The 18,020-nt window shown below is 42.8% G+C and overlaps 1 long non-coding RNA gene across 1 annotated transcript in view; it reads left to right on the forward strand.

Annotated features, from left to right (window-relative positions):
• Nucleotides 1-3,958: 3,958 nt before the first annotated feature.
• LOC126252547 (uncharacterized) overlaps nt 3,959-18,020 on the forward strand; it is a 29,776-nt gene continuing 15,714 nt past the window's right edge. Inside the window, exons 1-2 of the long non-coding RNA XR_007545847.1 lie at nt 3,959-4,081; nt 16,788-16,853. This is a non-coding gene — a long non-coding RNA (uncharacterized LOC126252547). The remainder of the gene's footprint in view (nt 4,082-16,787; nt 16,854-18,020) is intronic.

Consider the following 18,020-nt stretch of genomic DNA (forward strand, 5'->3'; position numbering starts at 1 on the left):
TATTTGGTAGCTGCTACTCGAATTGAGATTTTCTTGTCACCAATTTCTTTAAGCGCATTCTCCATCAGTGTAGTTGGCGTAGGAACAATAATTTAAGACGTTTCTGTATGTCCGTGGCATATTCTGCAATAGTATCGTGCCGGTCGGTGTGGCCGAGTGGTTCTAGGCGCTTCGCCTGGAACAGCGCGAACGCTACGGTATCAGGTTCGAATCCTGCCTCGGGCATGGATGTGTGTGATGTCCTTAAGTTAGTTAAGTTTAAGTAGTTCTAAGTTCTAGGGAACTGATGACCTTAGATGTTAAGTCCCATAGTGCTCAGAGCCCTTTGAATCATTATTGAACAGTATCGTCTAATTCCAATTAATGTTATGAATACCCGTACAGTATGTCATTGAAAAGTCACACAAAGACTCAATGAAAACGTGGTACGAAGTCATCCCTGAACCTTCCAGTTTTTAACAAATCTCACTCGTGTGCCAAAACCATCAGTGAGAGAATATGTGAATACGTTGTCGCATCAGACTAATGAGAAATGTAGCAAAACTGTATACTACCCAGAGGTTGCTGATATTCTTTCTTCCGTGAGCCACAATAGAAAGTTTCCGATTAACAGGCTCATAACGCAAAATACACAGACTGCTACATAGGGTTTGCTGGGACCATACGAAGTAGGACGTGATAAATGAATACACCTGCAGATGACAGCACCAGCCAGCAAAGTTTTACGCGCTTCAGCTATTATCTTGGGGGGACATCTCGAACTACTAGGATCCACTGGTTCGAAAGAAAGTGCGGGTCGCCCAAAGTCACCTGCGCGGCAAAAAGCCACCCCGGTTTACGTTAGTGAAATTCGTTCATCAAAAGATAGAACTATTTCAACAATTCGCTTATTTCGCCTGTATTCGATGTAAATCGTTCTGTGGTACATCTACATCTACATACATACTCCGCAATCCACCATACGGTGCGTGGCGGGGGGTACCTCGTACCACAACTAGCATCTTCTCTCCCTGTTCCACTCCCAAACAGAACGAAGGAAAAATGACTGCCTATATGCCTCTGTATGAGCCCTAATCTCTCTTATCTTTGTGGTCTTTCCAAGAAATAAGGTGGCGGCAGTAAAATTTTACTGTAGTCAGCCTCAGATGCTGGCTCTCTAAATTTCCTCAGTAGCGATTCACGAAAAGAACGCCTCCTTTCCTCTAGAGACTCCCACCCGAGCTCCTGAAGCATTTCCGTAACTCTCGCGTGATGATCAAACCTACCAGTAACAAATCTAGCAGCCCGCCTCTGAATTGCTTCTATGTCCTCCCTCAATCTGACCTGATAGGGATCCCAAACGTTCGAGCAGTACTCAAGAATAGGTCGTATTAGTGTTTTATAAGCGGTCTCCTTTACAGATGAACCACATCTTCCCAAAATTCTGCCAATGAACCGAAGACGACTGTCCGCCTTCCCCACAACTGCCATTACATGTTTGTCTCACTTCATAGCGCTCTGCAATGTTACGCTCAAATATTTAATCGACGTGACAGTGTCAAGCGCTACACTACTAATGGAGTATTCAAAGATTACGGGATTCTTTTTCCTATTCATCTGCATTAATTTACATTTATCTATATTTAGAGTTAGCTGCCATTCTTTACACCAATCATAAATCCTGTCCAAGTCATCTTGTATCCTCCCACAGCCACTCAACGACGACACCTTCCCGTACACCACAGCATCATCAGCAAACAGCCGCACGTTGCTGTCCACCCTATCCAAAAGATCATTTATGTAGATAGAAAACAACAGCGGACCTACCACACTTCACTGGGGCACTCCAGATGATACCCTCACCTCCGATGAACACTCACCATCGAGGACAACGTACTGGGTTCTATTACTTAAGATGTCTTCGAGCCACTCAAATATTTGGGAACAATCTCATATGCTCGTACCTTAGTTAGGAGTCTGCAGTGGGGCACCAAGTCAAACGCTTTCCGGAAGTCAAGGAATATGGCATCCGTCTGATACCCTTCATCCATGGTTCGCAAGATATCGTGTGAAAAAAGGGTGAGTTGCGTTTCGCAGGAGCGATGCTTTCTAAAGCCGTGCTGATGCATGGACAGCAACTTCTCTGTCTCAAGGAAATTCATTATATTCGAACTGAGAATATGTTCGAGAATCCTGCAACAAACCGATGTTAAGGATATTGGTCTGTAATTTTGAGGATCCGTCCTTCTACCCTTCTTATATACAGGCGTCACCTGCGCTTTTTTACAGTCGCTCGGGATTTTACGTGGGGCAAGAGATTCGCGATAAATGCAAGCTAAGTAAGGAGCCAGTGCAGTAGAGTACTCTCTGTAAAACCGAATTGGAATCCCATCAGGACCTGGCGATTTATTTATTTTCAACCCATTCAGCTGCTTCACAACCCCAGGGATGTCTATCGCTATATCCTCCATACGGTAATCTGTACGAGACTCAAACGGCGGTATGTTTGTATGTTTCTCCTACGTGAAAGATTTCTCAAATGCTAAATTTAAAATTTCAGCTTTCGTTTTGCTGTCTTCCTTTGCCAGGCCAGACAGATCAGTGAGTGACTGGATGGAAGCCTTCGACCCGCTTACCGATTTTACGTAAGACCGGAATTTCCTTGGGTTTTCAGCAAGATCTTTTGCTACAGTGTGGCGGTGGTAGTGGTTGTATGCTTCGCGCATCGCTCTTTTTACGGCAGCACGAATCTCTACTACCTTTAGCCTGTCCTCATTCTCCCGATCTTTCTTGTACCGCGAGTGCAACTGCCTTTGCTTCCTGAGCATTCTCCGAATTGCGCTGTTAAACCACGGTGGGTCTTTTCCGTCCGTAACCCACTTTTTCGGCACATACTTGTCCAATGCGTGATTTACAATGTGTTTTTAAATGTGCCCGTAATTCTTCCACGTCCATCGTACCGGAAGTAAATGAAGTCGATTCATAAACTAAGTGGGATGCTAACAACTGCTTATCTGCTCTTTCTGGTAAGAATACCCTCCTAGCCTTCTTGGCCAACTTTTTAACTTTCGTAACCATAGTCGTAATGGCAACATCATGATCACTAATCCCTGTCTCAACACTGACATCGTCGATGAGGCCTGGTCTGTTCGTGGCTACCAGATCTAAAACATTTCCATTGGCTGTCGATTTAGCTGCTCAAGACAGTTTTTCGGATAATGTGTTCAAAAGTAATTCACAGGACGGCTTGTATGTACCACCTGTAATGAATCCATAGACATCCCAGTCTATACTAGGTAGGTTGAAGTCGCCTCCGACTAATGTAGCATGATCCGGATACTTCTGCGATACAGAGTGCAGACTCCCTTTGAATGATTCTAGAACTGTCACGGTGGAACATGGTGGCCGGTAATAACTCCCAATATTTTACTTTATTTCACCTAGCCCTGTTAAACGTGTCCAGATAACTTCACAATCACTCTCTACTTCGATCTCAGTAGACACAATATTTTTGTCAACTGCAATGAAGACACCACCTTCTACGATGTCTAATCTGTCCTCCCGATACACGTTCCAATCCTCACTGAATATTTCAGAACTTCCTATCTCAGGGTTCTGCCAGGTCTCAGCCCCGAGAATACTTTGCGCGCCACACGCTTCCTGGAGGGCAGTAAATTCAGGAACTTTATTTCGAACACTCTGAAAATTTACTGCTAACATCTCGATAGCACTTTAAAAAAAAAGAAGAAAGGAAAACCACTTTGAAATGCAGTTAGTATTTTGCGATACTGTCGCTATCGATGCTTTTGTCCCTGAATAGTCAAAGTGTCGATACAGTTATTTCAGGTACGGGTGTCGATACCGAACACCGGGCAATGGCAGTGTGTTGTTGTGCGGCCAGGTCGGGGTCTTCGGGCAGTCGCGGCCGGCAGGTGTCCGGCAGGGGCGCCGGCACCGTGGCGGGCGCCGCTGGGGACGACAGCGACCCCAACAACGAGGGCTCCGACTCGAGGTGACCCCGGCCCGCCCCCGCTGCCCCCGCCGTCCCCGTCGCCCCCGCGCCGGCCGCCGCCTGACCACAGCGCAGTCCGCTGCCGCAGCTGTGAGTACCGCCTCACGTATTACACCTCAAATGCGCTCCGCAGTGCCGTGAAGATTTCACTAACCTGGCCCCACGAGATACAGGCACCCACCCGAGAGATCTCGTAGCTCGCCCACTGGGCAAGTGTAGGTGATAGAGTACTCGCAATTGGTCCTATTGCACCGTGTTGAGGCCTCGTTCCGTCACGTTCTCTGTCACTGATATAATTAGTCACGTAACTGACATTCGCTTCTCAAAAGAATTAGGAAACGTAACCCTGATCTTCTGCCACACTCTATTGAGCAATAATTGAGGACTGGCTATGTGTCCCAACTATACCTTTGTCATTGTTGTGGTCTTCAGTCCAGAGACTGGTTTGATGCAGCTCTCCATGCTACTCTATCTTGTGCAAGCTTCTTCATCACCCAGTACTTGCTGCAACCTACATCCTTCTGAATCTGTTTAGTGTATTCATCTCTTGGTCTGCGTCTACGATTTTTACCCTCCACGCTGCCCTCCAATACTAAATTGGTGATCCATTGTTGCCTCAGAATATGCCCTACCAACCGATCCCTTCTTCTAGTCAAGTTGTGCCACAAACTTCTCTTCGCCCCAATCCTATTCAATACCTCCAAATTAGTTATGTGATCTACCCATCTAATCTTCAGCATTCTTCTGTAGCACCACATGTCGAAAGCTTCTATTCTCTTCTTGTCTAAACTATTTATCGTCCACGTTTCCCCTCCATACATGGTTACACTCCATACGAATACTTTCAGAAACGACTTCCTGACACTTAAATGTATACTCGATGTTAACAAATTTCTCTTCTTCAGAATCGCTTTCCTTCCCATTGCCAATCTACATTTTATATCTTCTCTACTTCGACCATCATCAGTTATTTTGCTCCCCAAATAACAAAACTCATTTACTACTTAAAGGCTCAAATGGTTCAAATGGCTCTGAGCACTATGGGACTTAACTGCTGTGGTCATCAGTCCGCTAGAACTTAGAACTACTTAAACCTACCTAACCTAAGGACATCACACACATCCACGCCCGCGGCAGGATTCGAACCTGCGACCTTAGCGGTCGCGCTGTTCCACACTGTAGCACCTATAACCGCTTGGCATTTACTACTTAAAGCGTCTCATTTCCTAATCTAATTCCCACAGCATCACCCGATTTAATTCGACTACATTCCATTATCCTCATTTTGCTTTTGTTGATGTTCATCTTATATCCTCCTTTCAAGACACTGTCCATTCCGTTCAGCTACTCTTCCAGGTTCTTTGCTGTCTCTGACAGAATTACAATGTCATCGGCGAACCTCAGAGTTTTTGTTTCTTCTCCATGGATTTTAGTTCCTTTGCCTTTTACAAATTGAGTACACAACAATACATCATTACATCCTCCATCGTTTCCTAAAAAGAACTGAAATGTCTGACGGGTGTCGAAAACAAAGTGGAAACAATCATTCATACCATCGTCCTGGGTGCTTTCTATTGGACTTTGAGAGCTTCAATAGCATGTATGCCTTCTGTGCCTAACTAAGTGGCATCCTCCAATAAGGACGCGGAGGTCCCCATTCGTCCATGTGAGCCCGTTACAATCCTTGTAGAATCTGTGACTAAGCAGTACGACCACGAAAACGCCTGTGAAGCATGTCCCACACAAGCGCGATGTGATTTAGATCGGAACCCATAGCCGGGCATTCCACTACTTCATTATCGAGACTACGCGAGACATCCCTACTGTCGCCCGCCAGATGAGTCGTAGAATTAGAAGGATTTCAGGGACACCACCCTATGCAGCATCCAGCAATCACCACATTCTCCAACAGGATCAGTTAAATGTACTGCCTGTCAGTACGGTGACCATGAACAACGAGAAATTCCATACGGTCCATGTAGTGTCAACACTGAAGCCTTCCCGTGACATCACAGAACCTCTCAGATCTGCAGATTTTCTGAAAAAAATTGGCTGGTGCCGCTCACCATGGGTCACCGCACGCGAATACTGCCATCACCTTACGGCAGAGGCTATCTGGACTCGTCGGTGAATAGCACGTTTTGCCATTGACGAAGTTGCCCGTTGACACTGGAAAAGCAGAACTGAAAGCGATCTGCAAGGTGTTGTCGTGTCAGGCGTGCTATTCGAACAGGACATATGGGTAGTAATATCGTTCCTGTAACCTGTTCATTACAGTATGTTCGGACACAGTAGCTCCAATACCCTTCTGGGATCATATTCCATTGGGCTGGCGGTAGTCGTACGACGTCGCAACGTGCAATGGTCAGATATCGGTATTTACGTGGGATTGGTGTCTAACTCGCCATGTATACTGACGTGTCTAACTGTAGGGTATTTACAGCCTTGACACATGGAGAGACATTTGCATCTGCAGGAGCAAAACTGAAGGTCCACCCTTTTTTTGGTTAAACGGATCACCGGTGCAGGTTGCACTGGATTAAGATGTCGCTCTGCCTGTGCTTTGATGAATACAACGTCCACAAGTGACAAGCGACGTCGGCGCACCTCAGTAAAAATCAATTGGACACCGGTACTCATTTTCTTCCGAGGCCTGACACTGTAATGCATAACGTTGCCAGTACATGGCGAATGATTTTAATCGTAGCCTAAATTGAAATCGAAGTTTCCAAGCCATACAGTAAGACCACAGGTATAGCCTGTATCCAAACAGATGTACCCTATCGGACGTAGATACACGTGCTGCTCTAGTTCTTTTGAACAACATTTGGTAACGCAAGAAAAGAATCACCTCGCTGATAATGTACGTGACAAAATTAACGGTTATAAGAACGAACTGCATCTGTTTGGAAGGCAGCTTTGTGAAGGTATCTACTTTTTTCGAACGTCTTTCATTCTTACAATCCCCTCCACATATATGTTACCAAGTTTACTAATGAAACGTTGTACAACTTCATCAGTATTTTGAGGCAAGGCTTCATGACTTACTTACCCTAGAAAATGAGGTTATTTACCACCTCGTTATCAGCTTCTCCACATTCTGTAGCTTTTCAAATGCGAATAGACGTCACACATTTCCTGAGTAACTGATACGTTGTAAATGGAAATAAGGGACCTTGTAAGTGTTTATATATAGTTTATTATGTCAAGACCGCCTAATAACTACAACGCTCACATTAAAGGTTTCGGCCATTTGTTCAGTAATAATATATGATTAATCGACTGACAGTTTCGTCATCACATATACATTCACGTTTGCCCTCTGAACATCATAAACCGGTTTAAAATGTATCAATTAATTGTAGGCTACATCATGGTGTCACTAGTAAACGTCACTTTTAATATGGGTAATTTTGTAAATCAGTCACATCTACATATTTATTACACTAGGATCGCCTAATTACTACAACGCTCCTATTATTGGTTTCGGAAATTTATTGAAATCTTCAGATGTGGTATACAGGATGAGTCACGTAAGATGTAACATCCTTTTTCTTTCGTGAACGGTTCCTGATATCAAAATGAGATTTCCTGCAAATGATAGTGCGCTAAGGGACACTCGATAATACTTTGGTGTATAATAAAGACGCCTGACTCTTGAATCGAGCGAGATATTCAAGGAAGTGCGATTTTGTAAATGGAATGATATATTTCTTTGAACGGCTTCTGAAAGCCCTTGAAAAGGCGATTACAATGATATAACGCTTGTTAATTTTGAGGCTGAAACATTTCGCAAAACAAACCTAGGGATATGCTGAAATTGGAGAGAAACGAGGCAAGAGTTGTTTATCGCGGTGTAAAAGCCACCCAGAAGAGCTCCGTCGTTATATGCAGCAAGACAGTTCTATCCTACTAACTTAAAATCTCATTTCCTGTACCACATAGATACAGGGTCAGTTGCAGTTTTTCTATATGGATCTACGGCATATACTAGCTTCTGCCGCATCACATGGGACTTAGAGAAACTGTTTCAAATGTGGTTACGTTTCCAAATTTTAGCGGTAGCAGCTACATTTTCGTCAGGTAGTTTTCATTTTAAAACCTCCTTGTCGATGATTACTTGTCACAGCCAGAATAGAGACGTAGTTCGTTCATATTTCATAGTGAGAAATGGCCCTATTCACAAAAAAAAGAAGCTAGTTTATTAACTTTCTGGGGTTTAAAAATAATATTAATAATAATACCTGACGTCTCTTTGCATGAAGACGTCTGCATGCCTATTAAGAGTAAAACACCTGCTGTCGGAGAGATGAGTCTATATATACTACTCGAAATTGTAATTAGGCGGAATACAATTCAAATAAACTAAATATTTTATTCAGAAAGGCTGACGTTATGTCTCCCACAAAATACGTTCTCTTCTTAACGAAATGTAGTTTTACACTTAAGCATATGCTCGCATTGTTTAGCATCAACTGCAAGGTACATCCGAAATTTTGAGAACAGTTTCGGCCTCAGAATCAAGAAGCATTATATCAATGAACTCATCTTCTCAAGCACCTACGAATGCCGTTAAAAATTTTCATCATTCAATTTAAAAAAATCTTGCGTTGCATGACAATTTCCATCGATACATGAGTTAAGGCTCTTTATGACACACCATATTAGCGTTCATGGATCGAGGGTTTGGGTTTGGTTCTGAGAGAGCTAATAGATTTTCATTCTCTGCTACCCTCCTTCCCTCCCCCCCCCCCCCCCCCCCCCCGCCTTCACGCGCTCCTTCACACCTCACTGTAAATAGTACTTGCAGTCGCCCACACTTTTAACGTGTCACGTATGCGTAAGATTCAATAATAATAACAACAAAATATAAACAGTATAGAATGTCTTAATATAGCAATATAATATAACATCCGCTCTTTAACATCATTTTAAAAAACATTCAAGATATTACAGTCCTGAGAATCAGAGTACTTAAAAAACACGTCATTTAATTATTTTAAGAACCGTAACAGCACGAAATTATCACAAGTCTGACAACGTAATAATTTACAAAATATAAAATGGAAATGTGCATTCATCTCAATCACTATTTCACTTAACAATACGACTATGGAAGTAAGTCTGAAGACTATGAAGTATACTGTTGTAAACATGGCTTGTAGTTTGAAAAATTTCTAAACATTTACATGCTACTTTACTGTCCCAAAGTTAGGAGGGAAATCTGGGAATTCATGCACGTAAAAACTTAAAAATTTTGAGTCAAATATGTTCAGGGATTTGTTTAGCGATTGGAATCATGAACCTAAATGCCTCCTCCTCCCGCTTGGATCCACATTTACACAATAACTAGTTTTTAGTGCCTGCCGTTAAATCAGTCGTCGTGCGGCCAACTCCTTGGCGATGAAATGAACGGCATTCTTTGAAAAATTTATATTTGATTTGAAGTAATGTGTTTTTAAATGAATTTAATACATCACAGATGCCTAAATAATGAAGCTCGGTTTCTGGAATTAATATGTGTAGTTCTATTTTGGCAAATGCAAGGTAAATTGCAAATTCACTGTCATGGTTAAAGCGCAGGATAATGTACAGTAGAACAAAAATGTTGTTATTAACTCACAGAAACGCGCGACAGTAATTTTGGATGCAAATGGTAGAGAAGGTTGCAGCATTTCACCCACCCTTTTCTACATTTATTTAGGTGACACAATCCATAAATGGAAGGAGATCTTTAACAAGGGAATTAAGATCAATAGAAATTCCCACTTGAATTATCTTTTATTTACAGACGACGCCACATTGCTGGCGGGAATGAAGATGACCTACAAAAGAGCACACATTTGTTAGATTAGATTTGTGAAGAGTACCATTTGGTGACTTCAGAAAAAAGACAGAAGCAATGACGTTTGAAAGAAAACATTCTGTACGATTAATCATTGTGTTTCACAATGGAACAGGTCAAACATTATCACTATTTAGGTTGCGGCGTCACCTATGAATATGACGAAGGCACTGGGAAGAAATCATCAATTAGGGTTGGATGTAAAATAATAAAGAAATGTCTAAAAAATAAAACCAATAAAGAAACAAATTTTAATTTTAGAACGTAATGGCAGTTCCGATGTTTATGGAAGTGAATGGTGGGTTATAAGCAAATTTCAGGAAACAAAGAAGAGATTTGCAAGAGCATTAAAGGGATGCACAGGACTCGCCAGATTTCGAAATTAGAAAATAATTGAAGAAATGAATATACAGTGTGAGTCACTAACTGTTGCCACCTAGAATAACTCCGAAAGTATGATAGTAGTTGAAAAGTTTGTGGGACAGATGTTCCATGGGAGAACAGGGCCCGTAATATGACGTTGGTTTTTAGTTGATGGGTGGGGTCGCGTTAGAGATATGAAGGTCAACTTTGTTTCTTTTAAATGGGATGCTGTAGTTTCGTACTTACTTTCTGAAAGCGGCTATCGAGACGAATCCAATGATGTGCAACAGTAAGGTCTTTGAAGGTCACCGAAGGTGGAAACGGTGGCATGAACATCCATTTACAGAAGGTTTTCTAACTGATGACCATTGGTATCAATGTAGTGCCGCAGTCTTCCTATCATGGTTTGAGTGATATTCCTTATCACTTCGACACTTATCGAAGCACATGTTCTGACAATTCTCGCTCGTATATCGTGCAAATAGTGAATATTCTCCGAATACGGCGTATCCATCTACCGTGCCATTGACATGTAAACACCAATCAACGGTTTCGCAGTACAACACTAATAAGAAAGGTAAGACTAATATCGTCGAATCAAGCGAATGTGGATGATGTATTCCTTCGAAGAACAAGTCAACATGCTTCTCATTTAAGGAGAATGCCAACCAAATTCAGTGAGAGCTAGAGGCTTATACGCCGAAAGATATCCTCAACCAACTCACCTTACACGTCGTCCATTTAAATATGTGTAGGATAAACTGAGAACAAGTGGATCTTTAATGCATCGGAAACGTATCCGACAAAGGAAAGTTACTAACGAGGACCCGGAAATTAGTACTCTTGCCACTGTGGTTCGAGATCCTTGTCTCAGTTCGCGTCAAATCGCAAGGGGATCTGGTTTGAGCCAGAGTAGTGTTGTTCATGTTCTGCATCGCCATAAATATCGTCCTTACCATATCAGTCTCCACCAAGAATTAAATGGTACGAATTGTATGCTTCGCACTGAATTCTGCCGATGGGCTCAACTTCAGATTCAGAGCGATGACACATTTATTAATTTGATTTGATCTACTGATGTGGCTGCATCACGAACCATGTAAATGTTAATTAGTATAATGTGCATTATTGGGCAACTGAAAATCCATGTTGGCTGCGGCAAGTTGCAAACCAAAAACCGTGGTCGATGAATGTGTGGTGTGGAATTCTGGAGGACAGAATAATAGACCCCTATTCCATCGAAGGAAATCTTAATGGTAAGAAGTACACTACATTCCTGCAAGAAACATTAGGTCTGTTATTGGAAGAAATACCTTTAGGAACAAGGACCAGAATGTGGTATCAACACGATGGGTGTTCATCACATTTTTCGCTGATGGCTAGAAATGAGTTGCAAAGACCATTCCCAAATCGTTGGATTAGACGCGAAGGAAATGTGTCGTGGCTGGCTCGTTCACCAGACTGGACGCCCCTGGATAAACATTTCGAAAGATTGAGGAGCGAAATATTACCTGCATAGATTCGAAGCATTGTTGAACTGTCAGATGAAGTCAAGGAAGACCGAGGAAGCGATGGGTGCTGTAACAGGCTGTTGACTGCGATGCTGAATAAGCCTTTAAAGAGATTATACAGCTATGTTATTCAGTCTCATATTCACCCCCAGGCAGAAGCAATGCAAGCAATCATCTGCGTCTAGAGTAAATTTTGTACGCAAATGTGAGAGAGTGGTCTAAACGTTTCTGTAACGTGTATCTGAGGCGAGACACGGCAACCATCCCCGTACTTTCCTCGTAGGAGGCTGTAATTTAAGAGATTAGTCAGGAAGAATCACTGCCCAAAGAACTGGGATACAGTAGTACTGAGGAATGACGAGATACGATTGAAGTTCTCTGAGGCTATAGATACAGCAATAAGGAATAGCTCAGTAGGCAGAACATTTGAAGAGAAATGGACATCTCTAAAAAGGACAATCACAGACAGAAGTTGGAAAGGAAAACATAGGTTCAAAGAAGGTAACCGCGAATAAACCATGGGCAACAGAAGAAATATTTCAGTTGATCGGTGAATGAAGGAAGTACAAAAATGTGCAGGGAAATTCAAGAATACAGAAATACAAGTCACCGAGGAATGAAACGAAAAGGAACTACAGGGAAGCTGAAAAATGTGAATAAATCGAAAAAGAAATGATTGTCGGAAGAACTGATTCAGCATACAGAAAAGTCAAAACAACCTTCATTGAAGTTAAAAGCATGGGTTGTAACATTAAGAGTACAACGGAAATTGTACTGTTAAATGCAGAAGAGAGAGCGGATAGTGGGTGGAAAGAGTACATTGAAGGCCTCTATGAGGGGGAGATTTGTCTGGTGTGACAGAAGAACGAATGGGAGTCGATTTAGAAGAGATGGGGGATCCAGTATTAGAATCAGAATTTCAAAGAGCTTTTGAGGACTTAAGACGAAATAAGGCAGAAGGGATACATAACACTCCATCAGAATTTCTAAAATCATTGGGGGACATGGCAAAAAACAGCTATTCAGTTTGGCGTGTAGAATGTATGAATCACGCCACATAACATCTGACTTTCGGAAGAATATCATCTACACAATTCCGAAGACTGCAAGAGCTGAGAAGTGCGAGAATTATCGCACAATCAGCTTAACACCTCATGCATCCAAATTGCTGACATGAATAATGAACAGAAGAACGGAAAAGAAAATTGAAGATGTGTTAGATGAGGATCAGTGTGGCTTAAGGAACAGTAAAGGCATTGGAGACGCAATTCTGGCTTTGCAGTCGATAATGGAAGTAAAGCTAAAGAAAAATCAAGACACGTTTACAGTATTAGTCGATCTGGAAAAAGCTTTCGACAATTTCAAATGGTGCAAGATCAGAATTCTGAGGAAAATAGGGGAAGCTAGAGGAAGAGACGGATAATATACAATGTGTACAAGAGCCAGGAGGGTGTAAGACAGGGATGCAGTCTTTCACGCCTAGTGTTCAAACTGTATATTGAAGAAACAATAATGGAAATAAAACAAAGGTTTCGGAGGGGATTAAAATTCAAGGTGAAAGGATATCAATGATACGATTAGCTGATGACGTTGCTATCCTAAGTGAAGAAGAATTACAGGATCTTCTGAATGGAATGGACAGTCTAATGATGGCAGATTATGGACTGAGAGTAAATTGAAGACAGACGAAAGTAATCTGAAGTAGAGGAAATGAGAACAGCGAGAAACTTAACATCAGGATTGATGCTAATGAAGTAGATGAAGTTAAGGAATTCTGCTACCTAGGCAGCAGAAAAACCGATGACGGACGGAGCAAGTGAACATGGACTGTGGGAAAACCGGAACAGAAGAGAATCGAAGCATTTGAGATCTGGTGCTACAGGCTAATGTTGAAAATTAGGTTGACTGATAAGGTAAGGAATGGAAAGGTTCTGCCCAGAATCGGAGAGGAAAGAAATATGTGGGAAATACTGACAAGAAGAAGGGACAGGATGGTAGGACATCTTTTAAGACATCAGAGAATGACTTCCATGGTACTACAGAGAACTGTAGAGGTCAAAAACTGTAGAGGAAGACAGAGATTGGAATACATCCAACAATTAATTGGGGACGTAGGTTGCAAGTGCTACTCTGAGATGAAGAGGTGACACATGAGAGAAATTCGTGGCGGGCCGCATGAAACCAATCAGAAGACTGACGACTAAAAAGAATATCGGAAACTGCCTCAAAACAGTATCTATGTTGGCCGGCTCACCGACACCTCGTCTTTGAACCACCGGGCCAATTCGACCCGGGGCCAGCCTGTCTCCACGTCCCAAATGCAGTCGTGTTAGTACGCACGTCTTACGGGCGAGTACAGTAACACGCAAAACAAGGTAAGACCTAATGCTTGAGTTGATGATGATCCTGACGATGGCGACAGTAATTATTACCAACTCTCACTTTACGACATTCTACTAAGAGATGTTTCAAAAGAGATTATCTTTTCTTTTAAACTAAGAAGTATGCTGACGCCTTTCGCCTGCTCAGTAGCACTTCATTTCGTTTTTTATTAATAAAGAAGGAGCTTATGACTGATGGTGGCCTTTGTTTATAACCGAAATGAGAACTAGAGTAACCCTCAATGCTACGATACGTAACCATCACAGCCAAGTTATTTCGAAGAAGTTATTTATCTAGGGAAACGAAAAGTACCTTCCGCCGGTCTCGTGCAGGCGGCGACCTTCTCCAGATCTGCGCGCTGATTCCCTTTCGCGGCTTATTTATAGGATTAGCCATGAATCAGCGACCCAGGGCCCGCGTCCGTGGCCAAATGGCGGGGCAATTTAGCTCCGGGGCTGCGTCCGTCGACGTCATTGATCAGAGCCCCGTATCTGTCACTGCGCCTAACCGCCGACTTTTTTCGTGGGTGGCCGTCGAGCTCTCGTCATGTGTACAAAACAGACATACAAAACGACTGGTTTATCAAACACAGAAATAGATGTACCTCCGAAATGCGACCAACTGAAATTTTGTGCAGAGGCAAAAACGATTCCTGCACTCTAAACAGTTTCTCGTCGTCCTGCACCTACCAGGTTTAAGGAGGAGATAGAACAATGCCAGCACATAAGATCAGTTGATTACTGAGTCCGGTACGCCTACTTACACTATTTATCATGAAAATGCATCGTGAAGGCGACATGTAACAAAAGTAAAACCGTCACGAAATGTCCAACATTAAAATCACTGCAATACAATAGAAGAACCGGGGATTATAGTTTATCTAGAAGGACCAACCCATCATTTTGACGGATGCAATGTTATTTGACTTTTTTGAAACAGTAAACAAATTTGTATATATAACGATTCACTTCCGACTTTTTATAAACTTTATGAGGACATAGTTTTACTTTTCTCTGAAGAATTACATGGTATAATGAACATTTATATCTGATAATTAATGCGAACAAATATGACAGTAAAATGTGAAATGTGTACCTTCCCTTAGCAGAAAGATTTGTTTTCTCCTAATATCGTGTCGGAGCTCGTTTTGCCTTGCGTAGTGCAACAACTCGGCGTGGCACAGACTCAACAAGCCATTTGGAAGTCTCCCGCAGAAATACAGAGCCATGACGCCATTATAGACGCCCATAATTGCGAGAAAGTTGCCGGTGCAGCCTACACATACACACTGGTATCTGCAAGCGCAATCCTACGACCGCCAGCGCAGAAGAGCTCGGTCATCCGTTCTTTGGCAATCCGTGCGCAGCGCCTAAGTGATGCTCAAAACATAACATCTGAGCTTGAAAGGCTACGCACAACTTTTCTAGCCAATGGCTATAGCCGAAATTCGATCTACACAGCCTTGTCGACGAATACAAGTAAACAATATATGCAAGAAGTTTTATTCTGCAAGCAAGAAATAGACAAACTGCAGCCAGCAGTGCGCTTACCTTATGTGAAAAATGTTACTGACCGAATAGGCAAACACCCTCGTCGGGTTGGGGTGCAGCCTGTCTTCTTTAGTGCTCGCAGGATCCAGGACGTGCTAGGCTCCACTAAGGAGAATGTGGATGCATTACACACTACAGGCGTGTACAAGGTGGAATGCGTATGTGGAGCCACGCGGAGTGGCCGCGCAGTTTCAGGCACCGTGTCACGCATTGCACGGCCCCTCCCGCCGGAGGTTCGTTCTCCCTCGGGCATGGCTGTGTGTGTTGTTCTTAGTTTAAGTTAGCTTAAGTAGTGTTAACACTAGGGACCGATGAACTCAGCAGTTTGGTCCCTTAGAAATTCACGGACGCCATACATCGGCGAGACTGGCAGGCCTATAGCAATGCGCATTGGGGAACATATTCGTCTAGGGCAACACAACAAATCTGCAGTGGCAGAACATCAGCAAGACTGCGGAAAAGAAATATAATTCAGCGAAGCCTGTGTGTTGGCCTAGCAGTCGGTTATGGCGAAACGCAAAATCAGAGGGGCCATCGAAATACTTAAACACCCTAAGAACATAAATGGAGAGGCTTACCCCATTTTGGCTGCCAGCAATCAGAGCCCACCAAACAGATCGCACTGTCAACAGGAGGCGCGAGCACTACCGGCGAGCAACTGCCACCGCGATGCAGACATTCAGCTCCTGGTAAACAGGAGCCCACTTCTCATTTGCTGGTGACCATCAATCATGGCACATAATACAAGAGTCATTAGACAAAAGAGGTTACGCTCTCCCTCCACCGCAGTAACCTATTAAAATAAAGTTCCCTCTCCTTCTTTCTTAATTGACCAATGAAATGAACTACGTTTTTAAAATTATGACATAATGACATGCGCAGTGAACAGCAATAACAAAACATAAGGGACACTGCATAGCTAGAACGCACCAGTAGTGCCAGAAGAAGACCGCTGCAGCCGTGGCCAAAACGTTGGTTTTCTCCAGCAGTAGTTTTATACAATATGACGTGGTACCATACCCAGTAAACTTTTATGTCGACTGACTCTGGCCACTGAAGCCTACGCAATTATATAAGGCAACATTGTCGCATAAATGTGTATTGGCTGTTGCAGAAACAAATTTTGTGGGTTTCTTCTGTTTCAGATGGTGCGATTGTGGCGCGGACTGTCTTACCAGATGAGCTCTACGTCACGCACATTACGACAACAGGTACGTAGCGACTATTCGTGGTTTCACGAAAGAGGAAATAGTGATGCTTCATGTTCGAAAGTATCGGTTTCGAATTCCGGTTTCATAGTGGTAGCAGCTAGTGATGTATAGGCTGGTTATAATTAAACTTTCGCTACCTGAGATGGCCACCATGAAAAACGAGTGATCGTAGGACACTGAAACTTCGTGGAAACATTTGTAGAGACATTCAGGCGAGAAAGAAACGAATAGACCATTGAAACAAACACATTTGAAGTTCCACATAAGAGGGTCACATTTGTTAATTAGATACCATGGTTAGAACCCCAAGTTAAAAACGTTGCTCTCTGTGACGACCACCTGAGTTGGCAACGTCATGGAACCGCATTAGAGGCACCATTTCATAATTTTCACAACGCTTTTCGAATGGTGAGCCATGGAACGTTTAGTTGTCCTGATACATCTCCTGCACTGCTTGTAGATCGCACATAACGCCCATCATTCTCAGCCATGGCAACAGTATCATCAACAATTTGTCGCGCAATTGGGCTTCAGCCTTCCCCTGGAATAATTCCCAAATAGCCAGTTAATTCGAACCTCCGAATCATATTCTACAATTTCGTGTGGAAAGTGGACGTCTCCGTATTAATCTAATATCGATATTGCTATTATTCTGATAAAATAGCTTTACGAGTAAAGCCCCGCTCAACATGTCCAGACCCATGTGGACCGTCAGCATCTGTAATTCACAGTGACGCTTATGTTTCAACACTACGCCTCCGGACTACTAACGGCGCCTAAGGCAAGTCATGACATTAATAAACAATGCAAATCCTGCAGCGTACAGTCTGAACATCTTTCCTATCATGTTGGGTATCCATACAGTAAATTGTTTTCCGTCCACACCTGTTCAAGTAGCTAAATTTTAATTACAACCACCCTCTTCTCAGCGACTACTGTGTTTGACTATTTTGACGTCTGCTGATTACAAAACTGCTATTGGTACTCAATCTTTCACTTTATTACGGAAAAGGAACTTAACATCAGCAGTTATAATTTGTGCAGTGATATAACGTCCACTCAAATTACGTTGTACCTCCGATACGTCTTTTCCTATTCAGAATACGTAAAATTTCAGTGGACTGAGTTTTCGTCCATGGCTGTGCTGGTGGTGGTGACATTATTGAT

The sequence above is a fragment of the Schistocerca nitens genome, chromosome 4 (genome assembly GCF_023898315.1).
Source record: "Schistocerca nitens isolate TAMUIC-IGC-003100 chromosome 4, iqSchNite1.1, whole genome shotgun sequence".
NCBI lineage: Eukaryota > Metazoa > Arthropoda > Insecta > Orthoptera > Acrididae > Schistocerca > Schistocerca nitens.